This window comes from Molossus molossus, unplaced genomic scaffold, assembly GCF_014108415.1.
Source record: "Molossus molossus isolate mMolMol1 unplaced genomic scaffold, mMolMol1.p scaffold_m16_p_1, whole genome shotgun sequence".
Lineage (NCBI taxonomy): Eukaryota > Metazoa > Chordata > Mammalia > Chiroptera > Molossidae > Molossus > Molossus molossus.
Window position 1 is genome coordinate 20,142,551 of NW_023425344.1, and position 16,693 is coordinate 20,159,243.

The following is a 16,693-nucleotide window of genomic DNA, read 5'->3' on the forward strand; positions in this document are numbered from 1 at the left end:
CAAGAATTTTCAGAGGAAAAGCATGACGATAATGACAATTTACCATACTAAGATACAGAATACAAGAATTTAAATCTAAAACCTATAACATTTTTGTTTCATCTTATAAACACCATGTAAGAATTCTGAACCCTAAGTGAATAATCTTAACAATATGAGTATCTGTGTTACTAACCACATTGTTATGATTTTAGCTCCACAAATATGACAATGCCTAATTTTAAATCAAGTACTTTTTTAAGATGAATAGTATATAAAAATGAATAAAGAAGATTTTTACTTCTAGTCTTGTATGAGAAAGCAGAAGAAAGTCAATGATAATGAATCGTGGTATTATGATAGCATTTATAGGAAGATAGGAAGATGGAGAAGGAAAACATGAAGGTAAACTACATCATTGAGTGGAAGAGAGCATATGCTCCAAAGAGGGAATGTTTTGTTGAAACTTCTCAGTATAAAAGTAAGTGTTTTCAAAGGGAAGAAGAAAAAGAATATTCGAGGCAATGTGAACAAAGGCAGAAGAATCTAAAATGGCTGGGTATCTGTACAGAAGGACAAATGTGTCCTCCTTATTTCAGTGGCAGAGAAGGACATGCAGGAATTTGATTATACAAGATCTTGATGGAAAATTTTGTTTTATTCTGAAACCAATTGGAAGCCAAGAAAGAATTTAAAGACAGGCAATTGAAAGATATACAGTTAAAGAAACAGCAACACATAGCATCAATTGCAGGTTGGAAAAGGGTAAGAATGAAACCAGAGAAACCAGTTGTGAAGCTATTACATCCAGATTGGAAAGGGTATGGGCCTGGAGTGGAGACTGGGTAAATATACAAGAGAGAGCAATATAAGCTACATGTACAATTGTGATCCATTAGGCTTCACACCTGAGAAGTACTGGGAGCCAGAAGTCCAAGACGTGTGCTTATCATCCTCTTTCTTAAACTACTATGCACACAGGGGTGCTGTTTACTAATATGGGGAAGTCAAGATGAAGTTGCAAATTTTACAAAAAAATGTAGTGATTAATTGGGAGTAACTATACTTGAATACATGACTGTGAGCATTGGACTATAATCTTGAAAGAAGATAAGGAAGTAGAATCACTGGCACATGTTTGGATGCTTGTAAAATTCATAGAGTGTGATTAGGATGCCAGGCAGCAACTCTAGAGAGGGAAGAGAAGAGCATCAGATATTGTATCCTGCAGGAAATCACATCGTCATTTAAAGGTGGAAGCAGATCAAGAGGATAACAAGCATAGTGAGAAGGAATGACAAGTTGGGTGGGAGAAAAGGATTAGGTGATCAGATGGAGGACAAGAAAAGAATGTCTAAAAACATTTTTAGGAATAAATTCTGCTGAGAAATTACATAAGGGTTGAAAAGTATCTACTGCAGCTAAAAATAAGAGTTTATTAGGAATCTTGCATTTAAGTAACTATTTGCATAGCTGGCCATTAAAAGGTGCTTATTTAATGTGTTGAGATGGAAACAGATTTTTATTGCTATTTTACACATAAAAACAAACTTATTCCATCATTAAATGTGAATCCACAAAGTTATATCAATGCATATTTTGTCAGTAGGCCTATAGATGGTGTTGATTCTATATACCAGAGAGAGAGAAAGGGAGGATTAGGTTTAGTGTTAGGGATGGAAAGAGAGAAAAAATGAATATTAGTGCAGTAATTTTTTTATAAATCCCCCAGACATATAATGCACACACATTTATTTGTAGCATGCTCTCTTTTTTTAAAGTCAAGTGCTTTTACTGATTTTGGAGAAATGAGAAGAGAGAAAGAGAGAAACATTAATGAGAGAAACATTGCTAGGTCACCTTGTGCATGCACTCTACTGGTAACCATCCTGCCAGGTAACTTGGGCATGTGCCCTGATCTGGAATCGAGCTGGTGATCTTCTGGTGGATGGGATGATGCTCAACCAAGTGAGCCACACTGGCCAGGGCTGTATCATTCTCTTGTTAAAAGTTTCACAGTTATGTGAGTTTTATTAAATCATCATTTAAGGTTAAAATAATTCTCCTGCTAAGGAACATACTTGTCATTGCTTTGGGATAATCATAGAAGCCTTAATCCAACAAGGTTTAAATTTACATGGAAAAATATAAACTACTCATTTCTAGTTACTAGAATTCTAGCAATTTCCAAGTTATAAATAGGTTGTCTTCCAACTTAATTTGTGTTTGAGTTCGTAACCCACATTTCCACACAAAAAATATGATAAATGCCTCATGAGCTGCCTAAACTAGCTCACAAATGCCTATGAATGACACTGTGTAAATACAAATAGTCATTAACATTTGATTCATAATGTTCTAAGTGCTCTACAAACATGAGCTACTTGAATTTTAATAACAGTTATGTGGCATGAGTACTTTATTCCTACCGTACTGATGTTTAATAAAAAAAATGGAGAGGTAATCAACTTGTCCAAGGGCACACAGCTTCTGAGATGTTGACCTGAGATTAGAATACTTGGATCTAATTTCAAACATATATTTTATGTCATTAAAAAATTAACATAGATAAGCACACAATTTAATATGCATAAGTACCTTGTGTAGCCATCATTCAGCTTCAACGGTTCTCATCTCATGAATGATATTGTTTCATCTATATCTCCACTAAACCAATCCTTCTACTTCTTCTGTATTATTTGGATGCATTCCACACATTAAATAGTTTCATTTTAACATTTCACTATATCTCTAAAATATATTGGATTTATCTTAACATAGCTATAATACTATTATGATACCAAACAAAAATAAACAATGATTCTTTATTATCTTCATATGTCTAGAAATTATTTAAATATCCCCAATTATCTCAGGTGTAATTCATGAATGGCTTGCTGAAATCCAGAGCCAAACAAAAGTCACTATGACATGTGGTGATATATCTTCCAGTTTCTACAGCTACATTGTCCCCTCTGTTTGTTCTTACCATGTATTTGTTCACTAAGCTGGGTGATTTATTTTTCACAGTCTCAAAATTGTGGATGTTATTGAATATATCAAATTGTTTTATCAAATTCTAACCCCTGTCTTTCCTATAAACTCATAGTTGCTTCCAGAAGCTTCAAAATTCCATATTTGTATTTCTGTAGTATATTGACTATGAGTTTCCTTAACATATATTTTAATGTTTAATAGAGGATTCATTTAAAAAAAGATAAAGTATCATTTATTTATTGGGATATTGGTTCTGCTGAAGATAAAACTGTGAGCCAAATAATTGTCATTTATATCAAGTTTATATCTCTTATAGATATAAATCTGGAATAGGAATATCAGATGGAGTAATGAATGTGCTCCAGAAGGTCATCCAAGTATCCCAGTTAGAGCATTCTTTATTCTCCACCTTTCTTAAATTGTCTCTTCATGAACCATTATGACTCCACATTAGGTACTTATTTCTATCAAAAGGAAGGATATAAATAGAAAGTTACGTTTCCTCTAAGATTCCAATCCGGATGTTGCTCAAGGCACATCAACACTTCCAGAATTAGTCAAATAAAAACACATAGCTTCAAGGGAAGATGGGCAGGTAGCATTGCCCATTGTCCCAGATAAACATTTTCTTGCTAGAGAGAAGAGGAGAGGACATTGATTAGGGGATGAAATAACAATTTATATAGCCTATAAGCTAACGCTCTAAAATAAGTCAATAACAATGAAACTGAACTATCATGATTTTGTTAATCATAAGCACCAATCTTTCATGACCTCTCAAGTGTGATAGAATATTGGGGTAGACAATCATTTATTTGATCCTAAGTGTAGAGGCTCAGCAAGGCAGTAGTGTAGACCAGGTGGGCATCAAACGTCTCTTTCTTGGAATTTACACAAAAATGAGAACACAATGTAATACAAAATATAGAAACACAAGAATTGTGTGGCAGATACCATTTATTATATGTTGTGTGAATACATTGTAAATTTTATGTACTCTGAATATCGCTATCATCTATTTTCTATCTGTCATCTAGCTATAATATTCCTCTTAAAATGCAGTTTTTCTGTTTACAAGAGGCTTCAAATAGATCAAGGGTGTGTTTCAGATATTATAGAAAAAATTTCATATTTATTTTTGATTTGATATTTCTTTTTATTAATAAGGAAACATTAAAAATAATAAGATCAAACATTCTTTTGAAGATTATTCTGCTCAAGTGTTTTCCTCCCCCACTTTGATCCTTAGACGTTTCCATTTTATTAATCAGTGAAGGTGTGGCAGAAGAGTCATAGGGCAAGTTACAGGTGTAAGAAAACAGGCGGACATATTTTTAAAATATTAAATAAGAAATTAAAAAGTTACCTGAGGGATAAATGAATAAGCTTTTGTCTACTACTGTTACCTGCTGAATATTGGGTGCTGAGGGAGTAGATTTTACACATGCACTGATCACAATCTTTTGAGCTATGTAGTGTTAACTTATCTTTACATTATAAAATCTGGGGTTAGAGAAATAATATTTATTTTTTAGACCAAAAATTTACTTTTTAGTTAACCATGACTTACTTTCAGATGAGAATGCAAACCTTATGTTGCTAATGAAATGGAAAATATAAGCAATGTTAAATGACATGAATATGAACCCTTCACTTTGTAATCTTGAGCATAATTATATTCCTTCTTTTTTTAATCATTCTAGCTTTTTAAATAAACTGAATTAAAGAAATATGAACTCCACATTTCTTGAGTACCATTTATGTATATGTATATGTATATGTATATGTATATGTATATGTATATGTATATGTATATGTATATGTATAAGAATCATCTCCTTTCTCCAATTTACTGTTAGCCATACTTCCAGAAATGGTGTTTCAAAGGAGACGACCCTATTTAGAAAGATTGCATTATAAGTAGTCTGATCACGTGGTCAATGGGGCTGATGATTTATTTCCAAATAATTTTACAACCTCATTTATAGAGTTTACTTAAGATCTACAACTTGTGAGACAATGAGTGGGTTTGTGAGAGAACACATGTATATGTTGTAACAATTCATTCATATCATTGGGTTATAAATAACCAATTCAAATCTCAAAAGCAACATGTAACAATTTTAAGTTCAATGTTAATGCAAACTTTATCATTGTTTCAGAAGTACAATGACTAGGATCCTAAAATTATTCTAAACAGTAATGTCTATTAAAAACAATACAAAAGTATCATTATGTAAGTGTTAACCTTCTCATTAGTAAATTTTCTTATCCTATTTGCATGTTCTTGAATGACTAAAATATCCAAGGGAATGAATAAATACTTAAAGAAAAGTGATTATATTGATGAGGAAAAAACATTCTCTGTTAAATGGATACACAGAGATTTCATCGCAAGTGAAAACATTTAGTATGTCCTAATACACCACAATAATAATTTAGATTTTAATATGCTAACATGTATTATATATTAAATCATCTTTAAAATACATATTGTCCTTGTTGCATTTAGTGTTCTGCTACTTGAAGATAAATGCCATGACTGTACAAAAGAGTTTCACAGATTGCATGTATTTTACCTGAAGTCATGATACAAATATTTGTCATGTGCAATACTTTTATCAATTAAATTTAGAAAATTCTGGGTTCATCTAATTTAAATATATATATATATATATATATATATATATATTTATATATATATATTTATATATATATATTTAGGATATCTCATCATCTTTAATTAGTATTATTAATATGTTTCTTACTAGGCCTTCTAAACCACTAAGAACAATAAATTATATAAATGTTTTAAAACATCATTTATTATTGATTTTTTCACTAGCAAGAGATTTCTTTATGTGAACTTGAAAGAATACACATTTCTACATATGTCTGTGTTTAAATATGTATGCATGTATATGTAGGTATATATGTGTGTGTGCACTATAAACACACATATATTCAAATATATGTTTTATAATCATATGCAGGAAACTTACATTTTATCATATCAGTTTTACTTCTAGCAGATGAAGGTCAAATATGACCAATACCACATGGCTCCTTCAAAGACTCCCTGTTCTATCTAAGTTGTCCTATATTGTGTGCAATTCCTACAGCTCTGTCACTGCACAAAACCCTTACATAATTCCAGGAACATACCCTATGATTTGGACTTAATATATATTGAAAGTGAGTTGGGAACCCATTTCCTTTAGTCAGTTACTGACCAGAAAAGTTCAAAATTTATTTTATTTTTACATGTCCTACAGTTACAAAGTAGTTTCACAGACATTATCTTATTTAAAAGACAGGATAGTTCCTTGAAATGAGACTGGAGAGAAAAATGAGTGATTTTTCTTGAAATTAGGAATTTTAATTCCAGATCAGTGTTGTTTATATAGCAACATAAAGTTTTTAATTACACGTATTAAGGTGAAGAAAAACATGGAATAGAAAAAATAATTGTAATTAATTGCAATGCTTTAAGTTATTTTTTTTGCAATAAAATCTTAAAATGGCTTTAGAGTGGAAATTATATTTGAGATGTTTTACAATATACTAAATATTTTCAGTTGTGATGAAATCTCTGTGTATCCATTTAACAGAGAATGTTTCTTCCTCATTAGTATAACGACTTTTCTTTATCTTAAGTATTCATTCATTCTTTTGGACATTTTAGTCATTCAAGTATGTGCAAATGGGATAAGAAAATTTACTATTGGGAAAATAACACTTACATAATAATATTTTTGCATTTAGAATAATTTAAATTTCTAGTCATGGTACTTATGAAACAATGATAAAGTTTGCATTAACATTGAATCTAAAATTATTAACATGTTGGTTTTGAGATTTGAATTGGTTATTTAGAACCCAAAGATATGAATGAATTGTTACAACATATACATGTGTCTTTTTCACAAACCCACTCATTGTCTCACAAGTTGTAGATCTTAAGTAAATTCTATAAATGAAGTTGTAAATTTATTTGGAAATAAATCATCAGCCTCATTGACCATGTGATCATAGACTACTTATAATGTAATCTTTCTATAGAGTGTTATCTCTTTTGAAACACCATTTCTGGAAGTATGGTATGGTAAGTTGGAAGAAGGAGGTGATTTTTTAATATACATATACATATATAAATGGTATTTAAGAAATGCAGAGTTCATATTTCCTCTGTTCAGTTCATTAATAAAAGCTAGAGATGATTCTGAAAAAAGAAGGGAGACAATTATGCTAAGGATTACAAAGCGAAGGGTTCATATTCATGTGATTTATTTATTTAATTTTCCATTTGTTAGCAACATAAGGTTTATGTTATCATCTAAAAATAATAAAGCCATGCTTAACTAAAAAAACAATTTGGTCTAGAAGCTTTAGAAATTATTGATCCACATCTTATGACTTTTAATTATTGGATCATTAAAATATTTTTTAAATTATGTCAATTTTAGAATATTAAATACAGTGATACTTTAAAATTATAGTTTAGGGGCGGCAGACAGCCGCCATATCTGGGACTCCAGCAACCTGGCTCATACTGGTAGCCTCACCCTGGTGACTCCCTGAGGCCCCACTCCACCCAATTTTCAGGCCCACCCAAGCTGTTGCCAGTTGCTTAACCATAGGATTGGCCTGTCTTGGATCCTGCTTCAGGTTTTCCTAAATTCTTTCAAACAAGCAGCATCTGGTCTCAGCTAGCCCCATATCACTCGTTAAGTAATACACAGAAACAAACACAGGGAGGCAGCCAAAATGAGGAGACAAAGAAACAGGTCCCAAATGAAAGAACAGAACAAAACCCCAAGAAAAGAACTAAGTGAAATGGAGATAAGCAACCTAACAGATGCTGAGTTCAAAATACTGCTTATAAGGATGCTCAATGAACTTAGTGAGAACCTCAGTGAACTTAGTGTGGGCCTCAAGAGCATAAAAAAGGACCAGTCAGAAATTATGGATGCACAGTCAGAACTGAAGGAGGCATCAACTGAAATAAAGAATAATTTACACAGATTCAATAGTAGAGTACATAAATCCAAGAAGCAAACCATCAATTTGAAATATAAGGAAGCAAAAAACGCCCAATCAGAACAGCAAAAAGAAAAACAAATCCAAAAAAATGAAGATAGTGTTAGGAGCCTCTGGGACAACTTCAAGCATGCCAACATTCGCATCTTGGGGGTGCCAGAAGGAGAAGAGCGAGAATAAGAAATTGAAAACTTGTTTGAAACAATAATGGCAGAAAACTTTCCTAACTTGGTGAAGGAAACAGACATACAAGTCCAGGAACCACAGAGAGTCCCAAACAAGATGAACCCCAAGAGGTCCACACCAAGACACATCATCATCAAAATGCAAAAGGTTCAAGACAAAGAGAGAATCTTAAAAGCAGTAAGAGAAAAGCAGTTAGTTACCTACAAGGGAGTTCCCATAAGACTGTCAGCTGATTTCTCAAAAGAAACTTTGCAGGCCAGAAGGGAGTGGCAAGAAATATTCAGAGTGATGAAAACCAAGAACCTACAACCAAGATTATTCTATCCTGCAAAGCTTGTCATTTAGAATTGATGGCCATATAAAGAGTTTCCCAGACAAGAAAAAATTAAAGGAGTTCATCACCACCAAACCGTTATTATGTGAAATGATAAAGGGCCTTTTTGAAGAAAAAGATAAAATATATGAACAAACAAAATGGCAATGAATACATATCTATCAACAATGGAATCTACAAATAAAATGAACAGGTAGAACAGAAACATTCTCATAGATACAGAGAACATTTTGTTGGTTGCCAGATGGGAGGGGGTTGGGGGAATGGGTGAAAAAGGTGAAGGGATTAAGAAGTACAAATTCATTGCTAGACTGACAAACCTCAAAGGGAAAGGAGTTGGGGGTGGGAAGAAATAAATCAAAGAACTTATATGCATAACCAATGGACACAGACAATAGTGTGGAAAAGGTGGGAGGGGGCAGGAGTGGGGAGGAGGAGGTCAATGGGAAAAAAAATGAGGAACATCTGTAATACATTCTACATTCAACAATAAAAATTTAAAAATAAAAATAAAATAAAATTATAGTTTATAATTATTTTAGCGAGAACCGAACCCGGGTCTCTCTGAACCGGAGGCCGACGCTCTAACCACTAAGCCAAACTGGCCAGGGCAATATTTATTTTAAATATTACACTCTATTTTTACAAATAAAGAAGGTAAATACACAGAATGACCAATAATAAAAGAATACATATGTAAAATATGTATAATATAAAATAGTATAGAACTCTTAAAAATGCGAGTTTTCATGTTTCCTACGTATGTCAGTGGTTGCATTTGTCCTGTAATGTAACAATCATAATTTTATCAAGATAAATTTAAAAAAATATAATTAATAACTCTTTGCTATGACTGAATTAGAAGCATTTATTCATCATATCTCAAATTATATCACAATGTCTATTCCTAATACTATAAATTATTCTCTGTACTTCAAAGATTAAAACCTGGAAACTACATTTCCCAGGCTCCCTTGCCAGGAGGGTTCTTCTTATATATGTGGGCTATGGAGATATCCAATGTTGGCTTTTACCAAGGTTTTACAGGGCCTCTTCCTGTGAATCATCCACTGTGGTACAGAAGGCAAATAAGATAAGCGACAGAAACTTTCAGGGCTTCCTAACTTCACACAACCTAACCTTTCAGTGGTGCTGTATGTGTCTAACTCTCTTCTTTCTCGGGCAACCCAGAGTTGCCTTATCTTTTCCTGTAGGTCCTGAATGATCTGTCTCTCCAGCCAACACTTTTGTTGTGTCCAGTCTGAGCCTCTGCCTAGGAGCCCCCATAAGAAAATGCCAAAGAGAATTGGATTCCTCAATTTGAAACGTTGAAAACTAAGACTACACATGATAGAAATCTTTTAAAAATCATAAATTAGCGAGGGCAGTCCATCCCCCCTCACTTCCCCATGGGGTGGGGACCCCCGGGCCACAGGCACGTGCACACTGTGGCGTCGATGTGGGTGGTGTCCACACCATCCTGGATCCCCAAGCACATGATATGGTATACTACCATGCCTGAGCAATGAGGTGGGTCTCTGTACTCATGTGGTGTCTACACCACTGAGCACTGAGGTGGGTTCTAAAAACCAGAGCAACAACAAAAAATTATAAATTGGCGATTTCAAGTAGATTTTAACTTTTAAAATCAAACTTCAAAATATCAGGGCAGGACAATCACCTTGCAAAGCATGTAACAGTTAAGTTTAGGAAAAACAGAGCCATGTACAAATGCACTCGGACACACTGGTTAAGTACGTTTCTACAAGTATGCAGGTGGCACACAGAAAATAAAACCAGGTATGTAAAATACTGGAGCATCTTGAGAAATGACAGCTATAGAGTGAGGAATAAAAGCTGGAAAATTCCTAATCTTTGAAGAGAGCCTTAACTAGGTTGTAGTTCCATGGCTTTGCCACAATGAACCAAGATGCAAACACTATACAGTCCTTTAATAATTATTTAGGAGGTTATGTCATTTTCATATTTACTTATATCTACATGCTGACATATTACACATTCGCTTCTTCAGCAGTTTAAAAACAGCTGAGTTTAGCCCTGCGGTCGCTGTGTGCAGTGGGCACGGTGGCAGCTGTGCGCCGGCCATGGCAGGCTGCTCTCCAGGGAGCAGGGCATCACCCTGCTTGGGAGCGCCAACATCGAGGCAGAATTCTCATTTTATATCAGCGTGGCATTTCTTCATCTGAAACTTTTACTCGAGTGCGGAAATATGGACTCACCTTGCTTGTAACTACTGATCCTGAGCTCATAAAATACTTAAGTATGTAATGCGGTGGAACAACCGAAAGATTGGTTATACAAGTGTTCAGTTCAGAAGCTGGTGGTAGTCATCTCGAATGCTGCAAGTGGCGAGGTCCTTGAATGATGGCAGTTTGCTATCGAGTGTGACAAGACTGCCGAAGATGACAGTACACGCCGAGAACAGTCTCTGAGAGCTACCCAGGATGAAATCCGCTGGGTGATCAGACAGATCACAGTTACAGTGACAGTTCTGCCACTGCCGGAGTTTCCTGCTCATTTGAGCTGCTGATCTATGCAGACAAAGTTCTGGTTGTACCTGCAAAGTGGGAAGAGTCAGGGCCACAGTTCATTACCAGTTCTGAGCAAGTCTGTCTGCCTTCCTGCGCTACTACAATCCACAAGGCAAACAGCATGGTGGCCGACAAAACCCTGTCCAGGACTGGAGATGAGCCAAGAACGAAATTAGAACTCCCAAATGTGTGTTTCCTGAAACCAAGTCAAGTATAGTTCATGTTTTAGTTCACTGATTGAATTTTAGACGAGGGAAACTTGACATTATGGAACTGTGCATAATTGTGCCATTTTGTTTGTTCGTTTGTTTGTTTGACTTTCCATAGGGTTGACAAAATTTGTTGCATGCTGGTCAGAAGGGAAGCGGCAGGTTACATTACCACTGCCATGTCAACTCCTCCAAAGGTGGTAACTATAGATTGGAAAACTTTTGCTCTGCAGCTAAATGCCTTCCTAAATAGACCTTTTGCTCAAGTAAATTGACTGAGGATATAGGTAAATATGAAACACAGCAGAAGAAGTCTGAATATTCAGAATCTTTGTTTTGGACCTAAAGTAATTGATAATCCCCAATAACAAAATTTTGCTGTAAGGTCCTTTTGCCATTTATTTCATTTGTATAGTTTCCATATTAGAAAAACAAAAAAAACAAAAAACTCCAAGTATTTGATTTTATTGTACATAATTTACACTGACAAAGCTATCTCTATTTCTACTGTTTAACGTTTCGTGATACAGAACTTTAAAAAAATTTTTTTTGTGTGCGTTTTATAAAATCAAGCTTTAAATGACAATAATAAAGTTAAATGTGTGTTAGTTTGGCATCTACTTAGTAAACATGCTAAGTTTGAGGAGGAATCCCCTTGATTCTGTTCATTATAATGCCTCACAACTGTGAAATACGTCATAAGTGAGAAAATTGATTTTAACTTTGCCTCAAGCACTAACATTCAGCTTCAGGGGTAACAGTCACATCATTCCAATGGCCCGTCTGTGGAAACTGAGCAGCAGGCTACATGACCACGGTATTGATTCAGAATTACAATTAGTATGTGCAAATATTTAAGAAATATTTGCAAATAGTAAGCCTTTTTGTATTCTAACATTTAGTTTTTAGGTTACTCTGCCATGTTTGTCTTTATTTTTTTCCGCTATGTTCTTTTCTACTTCCTTGGGTTCCATTGTGCAACTTTCTTTTTCTGTCCTTTCTTCTGTCTCTTCCGGCTTTCCTAACGTCTGTCACTGCTTTCTCCTCTGCTTACCCTACTGGGATATTAGTTTTGCCTCCTTTTTTTCCTTTCTTTATGAACGTTTCTCTTTGTAGTTTCTTCCACTAGTATAGTTTCAGTTATCACTGCTCTGTGTACAATATACCTGAAGTGGATTGAATCATCGCCACTCCAAGATACAACATTCTCATCCTTGAAATATGTATGTTACTTTACTGGGAAAAAGGGGAAATTTTTGAAGGTAATTAAATTAAAGATTTTAAGATGGCAATGTTACCTTGGATTATCTGGGTGATCCTGAGAGTCATAAGAGTTCTCATAATAGAGAGGAAAATGGAGTTACTACACCCTCTATCCTGGAGAATATAGAGTTTTTAGTAACATTTACTATTTATCTTATGTCCCTGTACTTTAAGGAGGTTTTTTCCCTTAACTGGAATAAGCTTATCCACTTCCTCTGTTTGATGAACTTCTTACTTGTTGAGATCCAATTCCAGAATCACCTCTTCGGTGTGGCCTATTCCTGTACTCTGGAGCAGTTTGCTTCTCGCAAGCCTGCGATTAGTCCTGATAGCCTTTCTATACTGTATGCGCCTTTAGGGCGGGTGATGTGTCTTGTTTATTCATTTTGGATTTTAGATACCTGTGCTTATTACATAGCAGGCATCTAAAGCAGACTTTTATGTAGCCATGTGCTAGTACATGTTGAATAAGAATTTTTAAACATATGTTTTTATTGATTTTAGAAAGAGAGGAAGGGAAAGGGAGAGAGAGATAGAAACATCGATTGGCTGCCTCCTGCGTGCCCCCCACTAGGAATCGAGCCAGCTACCCAGGCATATGCCCTGACCGGGAATCAAACCGGTACATGGAACAACACTCAACCAACTGAGACACAATGGCTGGGCAACTGTTTTTGTTTTTAAGTGGACTTTTCTGTTTTCTATAATTAAACATCCCCACTGTAGCCAGTTTACAGATGCCAATGTAACATTACTGAGTGAAAGTGGAATTGGGAAATTTGCAAGTGGCCCACCGTATGTATTATTTCCACCATATATATAAACTACATGTAAATAACTGTGGACATGAGTAATAATAACACATAGAACAACAATTTAGGAAGTGATGGGTTTTGAAATTTATTTTGTTTTTTAATATTATATATTTATTGGCAAGTTTTCGTAATTAAATTTTAATACTGGTTAATAAAAAAGCAAAATTCCTGAAAAATGAATGCTCAGCTCTTGTGAGCCAGAATGAGCTGGCTTCAGTACAGCACTAATTTTTATGATGTCATACATTCGTCCAGGAAATGTAAAACATTATTTAAAAAACCTCACGTGGCCCAGCTGGTGTGGCTCAGTGGTTCAGCATCGACCCATGCACCAAGAGGTCGCTGGTTCAATTCCCGGTCAGGGCTCATGCCCAGGTTCTGGGCACGATCCCCAGTGGGGAGCATAAAGGAGGTAGCCAATTGATGTTCTCACTCATCGATGTTTCTATCCTCCAATTCCCTTTCTCGCTCTCTAAAATAATCAATAAAAACATATATAAAAAATTAAAAACCTTCTGTGAATCATATTCAATTTCTTTAATCAATAAATAAATGTATAGTGTTCATTGTATTTCAGAAATATTATACTTTTTGAGAAAAAGAAAAGCAAGGAAATACATTTGGAAGATAAAATAAGAATGAATAAAACATGCAGTAATATAGTAAACATTTTTTTCACTGAAAATACCTCTTTTGAAATCAGTAATAAACACTTTATATTAATAATAAGATATAAATAAAAATGTGACAATATACTTCAGATCATTCTATAAAACCAGCCATAGTTTAGAGCATTTCCTTTTTTTGATATTACATAATCCCTTATTACAAATAACTTCTATTATAACATTAATGCCAGTTCTTTTTTATACTTTAATAATAATAAACTGAGTTACAAATAAACATTTATTAATTTTTAAATTAATCAGCTAATTCACAGGTACTTTTTCACTGCCAAATGCTGTTATAAACTGGAGTAGTTGTATGATAGAATTACAAAATAAAAATATAATAAAACATTTAAGCTCTAGAAGTGCTGATTCTAACTGGGCAGAGTCTTCAACAAAGGTGGAGGCTAAATTCATTTACTGTCTTAAACTATGTCAGCCATAGTTATTTATTCCATCACATGTATCCCTTTACCCCCTCTTCCACCTCTACCCACTCCTTCCCCTGAAAAATCACCACACTGTTCTCCATGTCCATGAGTTCTCTCTTTCTCTTTTTCTTTTTCACTCAGTGTTCTTCTCCCCCACACTCCATCCCCCATGACGCCACCACCTGAGTTGTCTCTATCTATGAGTCTGTCTCTGTTTTGCTTGGTAGTTCAGTTTGTTCACTAAATTCCACATATGAGCGAAATCATATGGTTCTTATCTTTCTCTGACTGGCTTATTTCACTTAGCATAACGTTCTCCAGGTCCATCCCTGCTGTGGCAAAGGGTAAAATGTATTCCTTTTTATGGCAGAGTAGGATTCTCTTGTGTAAATGAACAGCCTTTTTATCTAACTCATCTAATGATGGACACTGGGCTGCTTCCAGATCTTGGCTATTGGAAATAGTGCTGCAATGAACATAGGGCTGCATATATTCTTTTTAATTAGTGTTCTGGGTTTCTTCAGATAAATTCCCAGAAATGAAATTCATGGGTCATCAGGCAGTTCCATTTTTATACTTTTTTTTTTTTTTTTTAAATCCTCACCTGAGGATACTTTTCCATTTATCTTCAGACAGAGTAGGAGGGAGGGAGCGAGAGCGAGAGAATCATCGATGTGAGAAAGACACATCGTCTGGCTGGCTCCCGCACGACCCTGACCAGGGCTGGGGACTGAACCACAACTGAGGCACATGCCCTTGAATGGTATGAACCCTCCACTCTTTGGTCTGTGGGCCGACACTAACAGCTGAGGCTGTCAGTTCCATTTTTAATTTTTGAGGTAACTCTATAGTTTTCCACAGAGACTGCACCATCTTTACATGATTAAATATAAGCTATTTCTTCTGAGAGAATGATGAGTTTTGTTCTTTCTTGTAAGGCAGATGGTTTATATCTTATTTGTTGATGTGCATTCTCCCTTTCCTCATTTCATAGATCATTTAATATCTCCCAGTATACAAGGATATTTCATAGATGTTTTTTCTGATTTCTGCACCTATAATTTTGCCTTTTCTAGAACGTCATATAAATTGAATCATATTGTATGTAGGAGTTGGATCTGGCTTTTTCTCGTTTCATATAATGCTTTTGAGACTTTTCCTGCTTTTGCAATTGGTAGCAGTTTGATCCTTTTATTTACTTAACAGTATTCTGTTTTATAGATGTACTGCAGTTTCTTGATGGTTCATTTATTAGATATGTAGATTGATTTGGATTTTCTTGGTGAATATGAATAAAGCTCTTTTAAACATTTATGTACAAGTCTTTGGGAGAGCACAAGTTTTTATTTCTCTTAAGTTATATATAGCCGGAAGTTAGTGGGTGGTTGGGTAACTATATACAATGGATTTTATTTATTTATTTATTTATTTATTTATTTATTTATTTATTTATTAATTATTTTTTTTTGTCCTCACCCGAGGACATTCTTCCATTTTTTGTTCAGGTAGAGTGGGAGGGAGAGAGAGGAACAGAGAGAGAGAGAGAGAGAAACATCGACGTGAAGGAACACATCGAGTGGCTGCCACCCGCACAACCGACCAGGGCCGGGGACAAACTGCAACCGAGGTACGCGCCCCTAGCGGGAACCGAACCCGGGTCTCTCAGGACCGCAGGCCGACGCTCTAACCGCTGAGCCAAACCGGCCAGGGCTATACAATGGATTTTATAGGGAACTATCAAATATTTTTCTCAAAGTGGTTATTACATTTGCGTATGATACACCACAAAGCAGAGTGGCTCTGCATCCCGCCAGCACACAGCAGTTCAATGCCAACTTTGATAGGTCATTATGGATTAATAAGGAATGAATCCACACATTAATTGTGTACTTTATGCAATACATTGTTGTGCAGTGTGTTGCTTCTGTAAGGATTTGTGTTAATTAATGCAAAAATTTATTTCTCTAATTACTAATATATTCTAATTACTAATATCAAGCATCTATTTATGAAAACATTTGCCCTCTACATATCTTTAATGAAGTGTCTACTCAGATCTCTTGTTCAGTTAAAATATTTTTTTTATTATAATGTCCTAGGTATTATATATTCTGAACACAGATATATATTTTGCAAGTAATTTCTCACCATCTGTTTCTTGCCTTTCAATTCTGTTAATAGTGTCTTTTTGTTTGTTTGTTTTCTTTCAGGCACATAAT

The 16,693-nt window shown here is 34.8% G+C and overlaps 1 pseudogene; it reads left to right on the forward strand.

The window, feature by feature from the left end:
• Positions 1 to 363: 363 nt before the first annotated feature.
• LOC118617336 lies at positions 364 to 11,305 on the forward strand (annotated as a pseudogene).
• Positions 11,306 to 16,693: the final 5,388 nt, after the last annotated feature.